General features: G+C 41.7%; 1 protein-coding gene across 1 annotated transcript in view; it reads left to right on the top strand.

Annotated features, from left to right (window-relative positions):
* Nucleotides 1-15,018, top strand: part of DTNB (dystrobrevin beta) — a 2,387,431-nt gene that overhangs the window by 892,918 nt on the left and 1,479,495 nt on the right. The gene's annotated exons all lie outside the window — the stretch shown is intronic.

The raw sequence follows: 15,018 nt of genomic DNA, 5'->3' as shown, positions 1-15,018 counted from the left end.
AGTGGAAGCAATATAGGCATGGCCTGCCACTGTTACCAAAAAGCAGGTGAGCGCATTCTTAGGGACAGCAGGGTACTACAGAAAGTTTGTCCCCAATTATAGTACCATAGCTGCTTCCCTCACAGACCTGATAAGGAAAAACAAGCCAGATAAGGTAGTGTGGACCCCAGCATGTGAGCAGACTTTCCAGAAGCTTTGGGAGGACCCCCTGTGGTAGCCAGTCCAGATTGCAGCAAATAATTTATTGTGCAGGTGGATGTTTCAAACCATGGGGTGGGGGCTGTACTCAGCCAGGTTTTCTCAGAAGGAGAAGAGCACCTAGTGATATATCTCAGTTATACGCTCCAACCCAGAGAAGAATGTTATGCAGCTGTAGGAAAGGAATGCCTAGCCATAGTGTGGGCACTACAGAAACTTCAGCCATATCTCTATGGAAGGAAATTCACTGTAGTTACAGATCACAGTCCCTTAACATGGCTACATCAAGCCAGCCAACAAAATGCCAAAGTTACTATGGTGGAGCCTAGGATTGCTGGTATATGATATGACAGTGCAGCACTGTAAAGGGGTCTTCAGTGCCAAGGCAACTGGGATCTCGACAGGGTATGGAGTAGTGTATACCCAGGTAGGCTCATCCATCTCAAGCAATGTTTTTCAAGGGTCACTTGAACAACTAGCTAGAGTCTTCAAAGGGGGGGGTGACAAAGGGAGATACTGCCAGCACAGCTATCTGGAATTTTTTAAATGATTGTCTGTCTTTTGTGAATATCAACATGATTTGTGTAGGATGCTTGTGTTGAAATGTATTGGAACTGTATGTCATGTGTATATCAAACTAGGTTTGCACATACATGTGTTGAAAAGATATTTTATAAAGTGATTGTGCTTAAAATGTAACTGCAGCATGCCCTACTGGAATAGAACAGAAATGTACATGCAGAGAAAACTGGAATAGAGGAGGTTAACTTCAGAAAAATAGTTGAAATTAAATTACTGTGTGGCAGCTAGAGATAGAATGTCTATACTAGCGAGCTTTCTGTATTGTCTTTAAGGTGAAATAATTACTAGTCTTGAAATGTGGAAGGATGTAATTGTTTTATGACTTCCAGCATCTGCCAAAGATCTGAGGTCTATGCATTTTCATATGTAGATGCCAAATACTGTTAGCTTCCAGCAGTGGGGATTTCACCTGGGGTAGTCAGATGACGAGAAATGATAATTCTATAATCTATCCCAGCAGTAATATTTGAGATATTAATTTAAAAAGTCTCTTAGAGAGACAGACTATTCAGTATTCTGTCTGCACATGACAAGATCCATTCACCACACATCTGCCTTGCTCTAGGGAACAGTAAAAGTATCTTGGATATAGTAAGGAATATAGCAAAGCTTAGTTTAGATAGTTTTTTTATTTATTCAAGACTGTCCCACAATGTTGTTTTAAATATTTCCTGTGATTTTGAACTCTGATGTCACTGTGAATATATACTGAGTGTTTTCTTGTTCTTTTATTATTTATTATTAATTATATTTTAAAGCTTTCATTGTGGCTGATCTTTTTAGAGATATTTAAGTTTTGAGAGTACTTGCATATTTATTTGGTGACACTGTGGGCCACTCCAAATAGCCTTGCTCTTGGTCAAACTACCATTTGTATTAATATTAATATTACACAGTAAGATTGGACACCCTTTGTTAAGGGTCTTAAAGTAGCTGATAAGAGTTGGCTGGTGGCAGTGATAATTACCTTGTAGTCTGGGCAGAAGGGGGCATAGCTAATAAACCTATGCCAGCCTTTCCCAGGTGTGTGTGTGTGTGTGTGTGTGTGTGTGTGTGTGTGTGTGTGTGTGTGTGTGTGTGTGTGTGTGTGTGTGTAAAAATCAAATCTCAGCGTGTGTATGTGTCAGCTACTTGGGCAGGGACGTGTGAAGCACTGGTTGGACAGAAAGGGTGCTGGAGGTCTTGGTTTAGCCACTCAGTTGAGACTTCAACTCTTTAGCTGTGCCAGTGGGGAGTCTTACTGGGAATCTGGAGAAAGAGGGAGAAACCAGCCCCAGACTCACTGTGGTCTCTGTGTGCTCTTAAGGGGAATTGCACTTGATGCAGAGAGCTGCATCTGGAAATACTGTGTGTGTACATGTCATCCTCCCAATGTACATCCCCCACTGTTGCCAGTGGTGAGGATTGAGGCTAATTGATTACTAGTCCAGTGCTGGGGCATCGCAGCCTGATCATAATTCTTTGTAGTGGGTGGAGCTTTGTCTGCTCCATGTATTACTAGTTACTGTAAAAAAAGGGAAAAAAGTGCTTAGTGTTTTGCTGGCTTTCAAAGCTTTAAAGCACTTGGCCACATAGTGAGTGCTGTCAGAAAGGCAGTGTAACACAGTCCCTTACATCTATACTCACCTTCCATGCCTCTAAGCTGTCCAGATTTTCACAGAATGTCCCTATTTTGACTAATTTGTTTGGTCTGTTACTCATAAAGTCTGTAGTTTTCAGAAAAGTCATGGAGGAATGAGGTCACTGAATAGTGACCTACATTGGAATTTGAGATTGTATCCTTAAGAGAAAAGAGAAAACGCAGGCAAACACGCATCCTGTTGTTGTAGCTACTTTCTATGTTTGTAAGCAGAAAGGACACCCTATCAATATGGATAGCTGGCAGAACCAAATCTTTTATTCTGCAACTGTCATTTGCTGGTTTGCACTGGCAGATTTTGCAATGTACAGTAGCTAGACGTGGCCTTAACAACTTAAGGAAGGGGTGCTTAACATTTGTTAAGACTGGGTCTTGTGCCACTGTAGCGCTTAACTGATTTGTCTTTTTTTGAGTATTTGAGCATAACCACAGTGCTGCATGCACTACATAGTTATTATATGTATATTGTAATATTGTTTGAATTTTGTTGGATGCTATTTTACAAGGTTATGCTTCATTTTAATCTTGCCTGAAAGAGAATAATTTATTTAGAAATTAATTTTTCTTGTAGTTTTTGGTTTGTATTTTCACACGTCATTGTTTGAGTTTGTCATTTTATGTAATGCTTGAGTAATTAAGAATTATAATAAACTTGAACATAGGTGCAGTAAATGAGTGAAAAAAAAGCAAATAGGAAATAGAGTTTTTTCAATTCACTATTCTCACCCTAGCACAGGCACTCCTCCTCCCTTCCCTCCTATATGCCACCCCAGTTCTCACCAATATTCAGGTCACAACACTGAACAAACTCCAACAAACATACTACAAAAATATCTAAATTTATAACTAACTCCCCTTACAATGCACATCACTGTATTTCACTAAACTCTCTCCAATGGCTTGAACTCCCCCAACAGCTGCAGCTATCTCAGTTTTTAATGTTACACTCTATTCTCCAAACCATCACTCTGTCCATCCCTTTCTTCCTTGATCTCCACCTGTACTCCAACTCGGCCCCTCCATACCTCTAACCAGAAGCTACTGGATATCTACCAACCAAAACAAACTGTAGGCAGGTTATTTACAAACACTCTGTTGCTCAGGCTTGGAACATGCTTCCCCTTCACATCCGCTCCATAACCCACTCCTTACACTTTAAAAATGAGCTAAAGACTCACCTTCTTAACTCCAAGACCTGCCCCTGCTATGACCCAACATAAGTCCTCTATCACTCTTCTAGATGCCTCTTTCCCCCTATTTCTTGCACTACTCCTTCGAGGGTGTCTCTTACTGTTTCTCCCTCAAATGTGAATGACTGCACAAAAACTTTTTTTAAAAATTGCACGTCTATGTATATACATTATTGCGTGCTCTCTTTTGTGACTTACTGAACCTGCTTTCTACTAACTATAACACACTCTGTGTGTTACTTTGATGTATTGATCAACATATAAAATTATTCTTGTTATGCCTAATTATTGGAAGGGGTGTCTTACTGTTTCTCCCTCAAATGTGAATGACTTCACAGAAACTCTTTTGTAAAATTTTACTTGTTTATGTGTATACATTATTGTGTGCTCTCTTATGTGACTTATTGTGCTTGCTTTCTACCAGCTATAACACACACTGTATGTTACTTTGATGTATTGATCAACATGAAAAATTATTCTTATTTCTATTTATTGCTTTAAATACTCATCAATTGTGATTAGTGAAGTAGTGTATTCTGCCTTTTAATTGTATATTGCCTTTTTAATTGGAGCTTTTCTCCTCGGGTCTCCTCTGAAAATGGGCCTCAAGTCCAGTAGGACCAACCCGGTTAACAAATGTCAATAAATAAAAAAAATAAAATAAAATAAATAAATTGTTGAAGTTTTTCCAAAAACAGGCATTCGGAAATGGGAAAGGTAATACATATTCTTTTTTTTTCTCTAATGCATTGTCATTGGCACATGTAGATATTACTTGATGTTCAACAAGACAAGTGCAAGTACATAATTTCACACTAAGAAATCACACTTCAGAATTTCACTAGCAGAAGACAGCATGATAGAAGTATACCAGTTAAAAAAAAAAAAGCCAAGATGCTGCTTGAGATGAAAACTTAACATGTTTTTCATCATGCTGTTATTTTGTGCAGTACTGCTGTCTCACTGTCACTGTAAGTGTTCATCAGGGGTTATAGCTAGGAATTTACAAACTGTTTGCAGAGCAGCCATAGTGTATACCGAGAACAGTGTAAGTTATCTCTACATGCACTGTTTATTGGTAGTAGACAACACCTTGTGTGCACTGACTTTTCGGTGTAGTGCTGATTTGCATCAAGAATCTGCTTGACGATAAGGCAGACTTGACTTAGAATGCTGGAGTGTGACAAGTCTGTGTACCACATCATGTTAGCCAGTCCCACAGAGGTCCATTAATTTCAGCCTCCTCACAGCATCCAGAATACTTTCTTCATTTTATTATAATTTGCTTTACTCTTTAGGTTTTTCCTCTAGCCTGTCAACATGCACTAACTGGCCAATATGGATGAACTAATCTAATAATGTTAGGAGTCTGGAGGCCTAGGAGCCCCAGATGCCATGGGGTTCTAGATGCTCTGACATGCATTTTAGAGTTTTTTCCAACCTTTAATCCAATTATGGCCAGGAAAAAAAAACGTAATTAAGAGAATACAATAAGTTGTATAGAAAGCTTAATTCACAAAGTTAAGAACGTAGAAGTTTCCAAAAAAAAATGAGAAAAGCAAATGCTTCTAAAACAGATCATGTTTGTAAATACTGCCTGCCTCCTTGTCTCAAAGAAACAATGTCAGTGAGGCCAGTGTCATGGCATAGCGAGATAAGCCCCTAACTATGGCTTGGGCAACCTGTGTTCGAATAGCACCTCGGGCATCTGAGGTTCTAGCAGGGAGCCCCCATCCCAGTTTAGGAGAGCATTTGTGTAGGTGTTCCCTTTGTGAGATGCAGTCCATACAGGGGGAATTGCCCTCAGTCATAACAGGAAAATGTGTGCACGTGTGTGTTTGTGTGTGTGTGTGTGTGTGTGTGTGTGGGGAATCAAGGGGCAAGTTATAAATAAAAAACAATCCCCCTGGTAGAAGCAGTCAGTGCACAACCTCCCCCCCAGGATGCCATTATATTCCTTTTTGGTCCCAGCCTTAGAATGGTGATAGTCCAGGAGCTATAGCAGAGGTTGGCAGACCCAACAATAGATGAGGGCACTGGTGTAAACCAGAAGGAGAGCAAAAAACATGTAAAGTCATGCATGTGCACACACACACACACACACACACACACACACACACACACACACACACACACACACACAGTGCATGCTTACCTACAGGTAAATTGAAGTAATGCTAGTTCACCTATGGCATGTCCTTGGGGATGTTAGTAGAGACTAGCAGAGCACCTGTAAACCCACTTAGAGACACAGAAGATGGACATGCAGATTTCTCTCTATATCCAGAATCAAGAACTCAGCCAGATAGCCAAGTGATGTGAGATGGCAATATTACTACTCATTGGGGCATGGTGCCTTTGATCAGTTGCTTTCTTACTTCCTGCCCAGATTAAAGATATATGAACTTATTTCCATTTCCAGCAAGTACAGCCACTTTGCTGAGTGTGTACACATAAGATTGTCAACTGTAATAAAAATAATAGCCCTGAAAATTCAGGATTTATTTCAACTCTGTTTCACTCAGAAAGTTACCAGCCACTGTAAAGTATTCATTTGTGCTTACAGCCTATTATGTCTGGTTGCCTGACAGGATAAAAAAAAATTTCCTACTAAAATCCAGACTATCGGATTGAATTGTATCCTAAGCACGAATCTGCCTTGCAGACATTCCCGATGATGCTAAATTTGGACTGCCACATTTATTTAAACTGCAGACACTACATAAAGTTCCCTTATTGGCTTTTTCATCTTGTCATCCTGCTTGCAATGTAGACAGCTAATCAGAGAACTTTAAAGGGTATCTTGAGTGGTTGTTTGAATTATGGGTCAGACAAAGCAAAGCAGCATCTTTCCCATTGGGTACCCACCACAGCTGTGGTTGTCTTGATCAAGGACACCTCATCACTTACATCAACCTACTTCACCTATCCCAAAAGCTAGCCATGCAGGCACCCCTTCAATTTTAAAACTGTATGCCTCACAGTAAGACGTTGTCCTGTTCGATTCTCAGCTATAGCGTCTTCTGTGTGGAGACATGTGTGAATGGGCATACCTTCGTTGAAGGTTGTGCTTCAGGGTCGGCAACTCGGCACATAAAAATCTACTGCCAATCATTAGCGGACCGGAGTTCCGCTGTGGCGACCCCTAACCGGGAAAAGCCGAAAGACACAACACATTTGTATACTGGGTGCATGCATGCATCCTAACTACTGTAAAGTTTAGCCTTTTTTTATGCTTCTAGAGTGACCTGACTGTGACTGATGTAGTATGCTAATATAGCTGTGTTTTTTTTTTTTTTTTTTTTTTTTTTTTTGTATCTCAACACATCTTGTAACTTCATACTGACATTGGTTACATACTTTTTTATGCTTCAGATATGACATTGCCATGAGTTACTGGCTTCTTAGACTGTCCCTAGTAACAAGGTACAGTTGTATTATTGAATTCTTTCACTTGTGCTAACTGTAAACTCCTAAAAGCCTTCTGTGGTACATTGGACTTACGAGTCAATGCATTGCAGTAGTAGGGATTCAAAGTTGCATTTCTAAGAAGGTTTTACATCATCCTCTGCAATGCCTTAATTAGGTATCAGGAATAGCAGGCCTGCTATGTAAAATGATCCATCCTTATGGTGTGGTATGTGAGCAGACAAGCTGCCCTACCCTTGTATCCCCCCATTCATTGAGGTTGTACAGAGATGTTTTGTATGGATCGCTGTTGCAGCAGAATACTGACATTTGGCAGTTAGTCTCATGCAGACATTCACCTGACTGGCCTGACTTTCAGGCCTCAATAACTGTGTGGATGCAAGCCAACAGCCCCCCACCCACTCACCCACTCACCCACACACACACACACACACACACACACACACACACACACACACACACACACACACACACACACACTGTTGTGAGGAGGACAAGAGCCAATCAGTCTGCACCATTTTCAGTTCTTTTTTTTTCTCTCAAAGACATATGCACATCATGGCCCTGCAACTCTTTTGTAGATGATTACTCAATAGTATGTTCCCCCTTACGTAAATTAATTATTTTCTTCAGATTCTATTAAAGTGATTACATTTGCTGATGAAATTTCCAGGGAAAGTTGACCAGCTCAGAGATGCAAGAAAGATAAAGCCATTACTATAGCACAGACACCCAGAGTTAAATGAGTGACTCTGGTGCCTGGCATACCTCACTGGGGAGGACGAGCCACTGTCCACTCACCCATCCTGGGTAAAGGGAGGCAGCTGTGGATTTCCACTTGTGTGACACCTGGCAGAAGCACTAGATGTTGCACCTGTGGTGCATGAGTCTGCCTGTGAGTACCTGTTGCTACTGTGCATTTGCACATAGCAAAAGAAGCATGCATAGTCACACACTCTGTGGCAGGACAGCAGCAGCAGATCTCAAAACCAGGGCAGTGAAGATGGGGTCACACTCCCTATCACCTGCTTCTCACCACTGGGGAATAAATGTGTCAATTTTAGTAGGAACAAATGGACTGCAGGGCTTACCTGGAGATTCCTGGCTGTCACTGGCACAAAATGAATGGGGTGATTGAGTGCATATAGAGAAACCATCAGGTCAGCTCTGTGGAGTAAGAAAAAAAGAGGGAGAGAAAGAGAGGTTGCATTACCTTGTGTAGCTTTTGTGACTGGTGGTGTCAGATCTTGTATAAGGTTCACATACCACTACTCATGCACATAAAACACGTAAATCCACATATGCGGAAGTTCTCTCGAAAAACTTACCGAAGCATCAGAGACCTCCAAAACACAAGTCTGCTACAACTAATGCAGTCTGCACAGCACCCATGACACATAGCAATACCAGAGTCTTACCCACCAAGCCCATAAGGCGTAACACTCAAAAAACAAGTTTTCTTGTCAATGGAGACTCAGTAGTGAGACACATAGATGTCCCACTCACCAAGTTGGACAAGGAGAAAGTCACAGTCAGCTACCTGTCAGGTGCCAGGATTCACAAATCACGCAAGTACTCAGGTCACGTAACAACAAGTACCGTTATGACTCTGTCATAGTTCATTTTGGTGTGAATTACTTGAAATGTACCTCACGGGACTATATGAAGAGAGACATGGTCGAGCTCTAGGAGTATGTGTCCCAGGCAGGTATGTCTCTAGCCTTGAGCAGCATATTACTCTCACCTAGAATGATGCTACAGTATAAACAAAAAAATGATTGATTTCAATAATTGACTTAGTTTTTGGTGTCATTCCAAGGGGATCCAGTTCCTGCTGGGAAGCCATGGTTGACAAATCCTGCTACTTTGCCAGAGACGGTTTGCACCTGCTATCCTAGGCTTTCGGCTGCTGGCAAAGGCTCTTGCCTCCCCCATAGTGCTGTTTTTAGGCAAGGTCTAAAAAACAACGTTACCAATGTGAAATTAACCAATCAGAACAAAATAAGGGTCATGCTGCTAAATGATAGGAGCTTAAACCAAAAACTGCACTCCCTGGAAACACTTCTGTCACTAGAAGATCAGTCACAGAAACCTGGTTTAAGGCCTCAGAGTGTACCACAGTCCTGCAAGGCTACAATGCCTTCCACACCTTTAGACTGCAAAATGAAAGTGTGAAAACCAAAGGAGGTGGTATTTCAATCTGTATTAGAGATAAATTCACCTCACGTTTAGTTATACTGGACAACTCCATGGAGTTACTCCAGGTCCAGGTTATTCAAGTCCTAGCCAGTTATAGATCCCCCTCCATGGGTCACAACACCCACAAAGTGTACTTAACCAAACTGAAGACGATCCAAATTTTACCATACAAACTGGCTCTGGGGGATTTCAATTATCCCACCATCAACTGGGAAACCTACTGTAGCCTAAACTCGCTAGCACAAAAGTTCCTTGACTTTGAATTCAAACGCCCTAGAGCAAATTGTCCATACCCCAACAAAAGAAACAAACATTGTAGATCCGGTCCTCACTAACATGTCAAACAGATGCACTGCTGCATTTGTTGGACGCTCATTTGTTAAAACTGACCACAAATCAGTCACCATCGAACTGATGCTAACACCAGAATTCACAAAGGGTGAAATCAGACTAAAATCAGACTAAAAAACTTAACCAAGGCAAACTACGCCCTCCTAGGTGAAGGTAAAAATGCATTCCAGGTCTCAATACAAGCTGAAAGTGGTAACCACTAAAGCTTACACGAAAGCCCCGTACATTCACTTGCATAAGTGTATAAACTCAACTGTACCAGAGAAAATCAAAGCCCAGAGCCCCAAGTAAAATCAAGCTGCCATAGTGGACTTCCATCATCAACAAGCTCAACAATAAACACAAAAAGTTGCTGTCCAAAAAAACAAAGACAAGGACCCAACAATGGAAAAGCACCCTTCCCAGCCTTAATAGACAAATACGATGACTTGTGAAATCCTCCAAAATCTCCTTTGAGAGAAACCTATCAAGTACTGCCAAGGATAACCATAAGGCCTTTTACAGCTATGTACATAACCTAAAGGGTAGGACCCAAACATGTGCAGAACTGGTGGCAAACGGTATCAGACACACTGACCCCACAGAGATAGCGAACCTGCTAGCGGATAGGTTTGGTGAAAATTTCACTCCCTTGTCCCCTTCTGACTTGCAACAAAACCTCTTTCCAAGCTCCCCCCCACCTTACATATCTGAAGAGCAGGTCCTCAAAGCTCAGTCCAGGGTAAAGACCATGGCGTCTATGCGACCAGGTGACATCCCAGGCTGTCTTCTAAACAGGTTAAAGCATGAACTAGCATCACGATTAAGTACCCTTTTCCGTCATAGGCCTAACCACAGGCTTTTGTTCCTGTAGAATGGAGAACAGCTACAGTTATTCCCCTGCACAAAGGTGGCCTAGCAACAGACCTAGAGAATCAAGTCAGCTGTAAGGCCATGGACCGTATCATTATGGATCTGATAAATAAAGACATAGGTGACCTCCAAACCCTGAATCCTACCCAATTTGGCTCAGTTAAGGGCAGATCCTGCCTGTTAAATCTGGTGGATTTCTTTAAAAGTGTGACCAAGGCCATTGATGAGGGTAAATCTGTGCACACAGTGTACCTCGACTTGGCAAAGGCTTTCGACACAGTCCCATTCAGTCATTACTGATGAACTTAGGAAACCCCTTTTATTATAAGATGGGTTGCCAATTGGCTGACAAACTGGACACACATTATCAAAGTGGGTGACTTCACATCAACCAGCAGACCTGTTACCAGTGGGGTGCCACAGGTATCAGTGCTGGACTCCCTACTGTTTAGTATATACTTCTCAGAAGTTCAGGTCAAAACTAAAGGGATGTGGCTGACCAAGTTTGCAGACAACTGCAAACAAGGTGTGATCAGTGAATCCCCAAATGACGTCAGTATAATTCAGAAGGGTCTCACACAGACGAACGACTGATGTATTAGTCACAGTCTCAAACTGAATGCAAAGAAATGCATCATTGTTCCCTTTGGTACAAACAATGTCCATTCACACTATCAAATCAATAACTATACCCATGAAGTGGTAAGGGATCTGGGATCACAGGTTGACCATGTCCTTAACTTTGACCCCCATCTGTCTACCATTGTAAGGAAAACTTTCTATGTAGCTCACTTGATTAGTAAAAGCATTGCGTCAAGAGCAAAAGAAGGTATAACCCCCTATACTTGGCACTTATCCAGCCCATAATTAATAATGCCCCATTCGGCATGTACCGTACTAAGTGGCCACAGCAATTAGAGAGACCTCAGAGGTTTCTAACAAAGAAGATCAAGGGCCTTCAGCATTTGCCTTACGTGGACTGACTAGAGTCCCTGTTACTATACACCATATCATATAGACTTCTTAGGGAAGACTTATACCTGGCCTACAGAGCAACCCAAGACCCAAACCTAATGAACTTACCGCATATCCATAAATCAAATGGGTCTAGAGCTATTCATTCCAGGGACTTAAATATGACCTGAGACTTAAGTAGGACATGCGGGAGGGACAGACTTATTTTCCAGTGACTGCCACTTCATGTGAAACAGAGCACCTTTGTGACACTGTTCAAGAGGAGCCTGGATGAGTGGATGGGGCACCTTAAATTCTTACTGGGGATAGCGTCCACAACCCTCCTGAACATGAGCAGTCTTCACTAAATGCAGTTCTGGGTACTGACTAGTACTTCTACAGTATTACATTGAGTTGAAATGGCTAGACTTAAAATGACCTCCAAGTTGATAGCTTGGCAATCTTCTATGATCCTAAGTGCTTTAGAGTCTCTTTATTCAGTTGCCAAATTTATATGGCTTCTATTAGAAAAAACAGAATAGGCAGGGAGAACAATCTAATTGCGTGGCTGATGCAGAAAAACAATTAGAAGCCATTATGCATGTGCTTGAGCATTCTTCAACGTCTTTAGAGGAATTCCTTCCACCCAAGAAGGCAGTTTAAAAAAACACGTCCATGTGGAGGCATTGGAACAAGGACCCTTAAGAGATCCATAAAGAGCAACAAGTTACTCCTGTTCTGTCCCAAAGACACCACAAACATTGAGACAATTACTCAGTCCCAGTTGGTGATGCCTTTTCCCCTCCCAGCCTCTCTGAACCCTCCAGAGGTAGACATGCAGGTAGAAACTAACATGGCTTCCTGGGCCAAATATCATGCTTCTGGTACTTCTGAACCTACAAACATTGGACCTCCCTGTCCTAGGGCAGCCATAGTCTACATCAGGTAGACCATCTGAGTGTGCAGGATTGGCTTTAACAGGCACTGCCTACCCATTACTAGTTCAGTCCCCAAAGCCATGGACAGAGGAAAGCCACGGACAGAGGAATGCCATGCACCACCATACCTGCATCCTTATGAGATGTAGCAGTTCAGTTGAGCTAGACTATACAGGATTTTAGAGATTTGTGAAGGGCTTTTTGCTCAAGGTCTGACAGTGATGTGAAGTCATTCTGCACTTTCCACTGGGAGCACACTAAAGGAAAAAGGAGACCTTCCTCATTCAAGATTTTAGATTATTATTCAGATGGTGGAGAATTTGGCTGTACTTCTCATATATGTCAGAGATATGGGTATTTTGGAGGAGGAGAAAGAAGAATTACCCTAGCCTCAGTTGCCCTTCCTTTTAGAGTAAGATTCCAATGAGAAGGCCACTATGTCATCAGGATCACTGCCGGGTAATCTGTCCTTCCGCAAATCTCTCTCTCTCCTTGATGAAGGAATATTTCAAATAGGAGATGCAGGAAATGTTGGATACCAAGAAGAATGTACCTCTACCTGCTGAGCTTTGAGGAGCCACAACTCCAGTCTTTGAAATGTTCAGAGACGCTCATCTTGGCATCCTTGTTTTAACTGAATTTCCAAACCCTAATATCGATACACTTCTTTAGCATTCAACAGGCCTACTGTGTCTTTACAAAACACCACTTGTGGACCCCAATGGTTATTTATGCAGCAGAAGTTGCCCATCTGGCCCAATGCTGCAGTACTTTACCTAATGATAGGGAGAGCAGAATTGTGAACAGGTTTGGAAGGAAATCTTTATATCAACCACATTGGCCATCAGGCTATAAAACTACCTGGTGTACTTGGCCAAATACCCTGCCAAAGTCCTTAAACACATAGCAGACTTAACTGGGTAACCAGATGAGGAAGCAGATTATAAAATGTGGCTGTGATGCAACTGATGCAGCATACATTATGTACAATATCGGGTCATTTATTAGTGGTCACACTTAGTTGAGGTTGCAGCCATAACAGAATGATGTAAAAGGAGTGCTACTTGTTGCTCCTCTAGAAAAGGATTTCTTGTTTGAGAACTGAACACATGAGATATTCAAGAAGCTGGAGAAAAAAGGCAGTGATGGAAATGGTGAATCGGTTTTTCATTCTGTAACAATCATGCAGATGTATGTAGGAGAAACTATCCTTCAAAGTTTGGACCTTTGTAGAGGTGTCAGACTAAAGGCCAGCAGGCTAAAAAGTCTTTTGAAAAACAAAAATGTCAGGGGAAGAAGAAAGCTAAGTTTGGTAACACTACAGGCAGCAGCCCAGTGAGTTATCTCAAAGGGTTATGACTCATCAAAAAATTCCCAGTCACCACCCCCACTCTTCCCCATCTCTCCACCCAAGCAGACTCTTGTGTAGGAGAAGGATAAGCTAATTCCTGCAAAGTCGGGCACACATGACAGTTGAGTAAACAGTGCCGTTTGAGCAAATTCAGGATTGAATTCAATTTGGTCTGACCCTTTATTGGGATCCTTTCCAACCTGCAGAACCTAATGGAACTTGCTCTACCCTCATGAAACAAACAATACCTCAAGGAGACATAGAAGAGGTCCTTCTGAGAGGACAAAGAACAAGGTTTCTCTTCTTGGATATTCCTGGTTCTCAAAAAGGCTTGATCTAGGAGGCCAGTTTTAGACCTCTCATCGTTCAAACCATGTTGAAGATTTCCAAATTAAAAATGTTTACCCTGTGATCTATCCTCCCTGTTTCTTGCCTAGGTCCTTCCTAGGGAAGTTGGATCTGAAATATGCATACCTCCACACCCCAAACTGTAAAGATCACCATATATGATTCAAATTCAGGTCAGGGGGCTCCCATTTCCAGTATCTAACCATGTGTTCTCTCTACTGGGCCCAGAATTTTCACAAAGTGCCTAATGCCTGCTGTGGCATATCTGAGGATAAATTATTTGGATGTTTGTTTCTTTTGAACAAGAGCTTCAAGAGGTTTTTCAGATCTCATGGACTGCTTCTCTGAAACTGGGGGTTCTCCTTCACTTTTCCCAAATTGTGCTTGACTCCAAACACAACCAGGATCTTTCTGGGTACCACCTTTAACATGGTGGAAAACAAGTATATTTGCCAAAGGAGAAAGTCATGTTTTTGGAGAAGATTCTTTTGTCAAAAGGTCAGTAAGAGTTTGAGGTTGATGACAGACTTCCTCAAAACACTAGAATACATGACCAGGGCTACACATGAAGATCTGGTGATTCCTGTAGGCTTCCTAGAATCAAGCCCTTGTACATGGTCTTACCATTTCTGTTTATACATACTGGGGTTCATCAGGTAAGTGAAGCAGGTACACATGGAATAGAGCTTACCTTTGGTACTATTGGAGTTGAGCCAATCAGGTACCCCCCCCCATTCAAAGCAAATAAACTCCTTTGTAGAGAAAGCCCCATATAATTCTGAAAGAAATGTTGGCAGTTACTGTAGCTGTTCAAGCATTTCAAGAAACTGTGGAAGCTTGTGATGCTGTTACTCAACATGGGAAGTACCCTAATAATGTTGCACACAAACTGAGAAGGTGACAATCATTTATACAGCCTGTGCAGACTACCAGTGTAGGTATGACATCAGGCTACCAAGTGGTCATTTCTATGCATTTAACATCTTG

This window comes from Protopterus annectens, chromosome 2.part1 (genome assembly GCF_019279795.1).
Source record: "Protopterus annectens isolate FY-2018-M chromosome 2.part1, PAN1.0, whole genome shotgun sequence".
Taxonomy (NCBI): Eukaryota; Metazoa; Chordata; order Ceratodontiformes; family Protopteridae; genus Protopterus; species Protopterus annectens.
The sequence above is the reverse complement of the archived record's forward strand: the minus strand, read 5'-3'. Positions and strand labels throughout refer to the sequence as shown.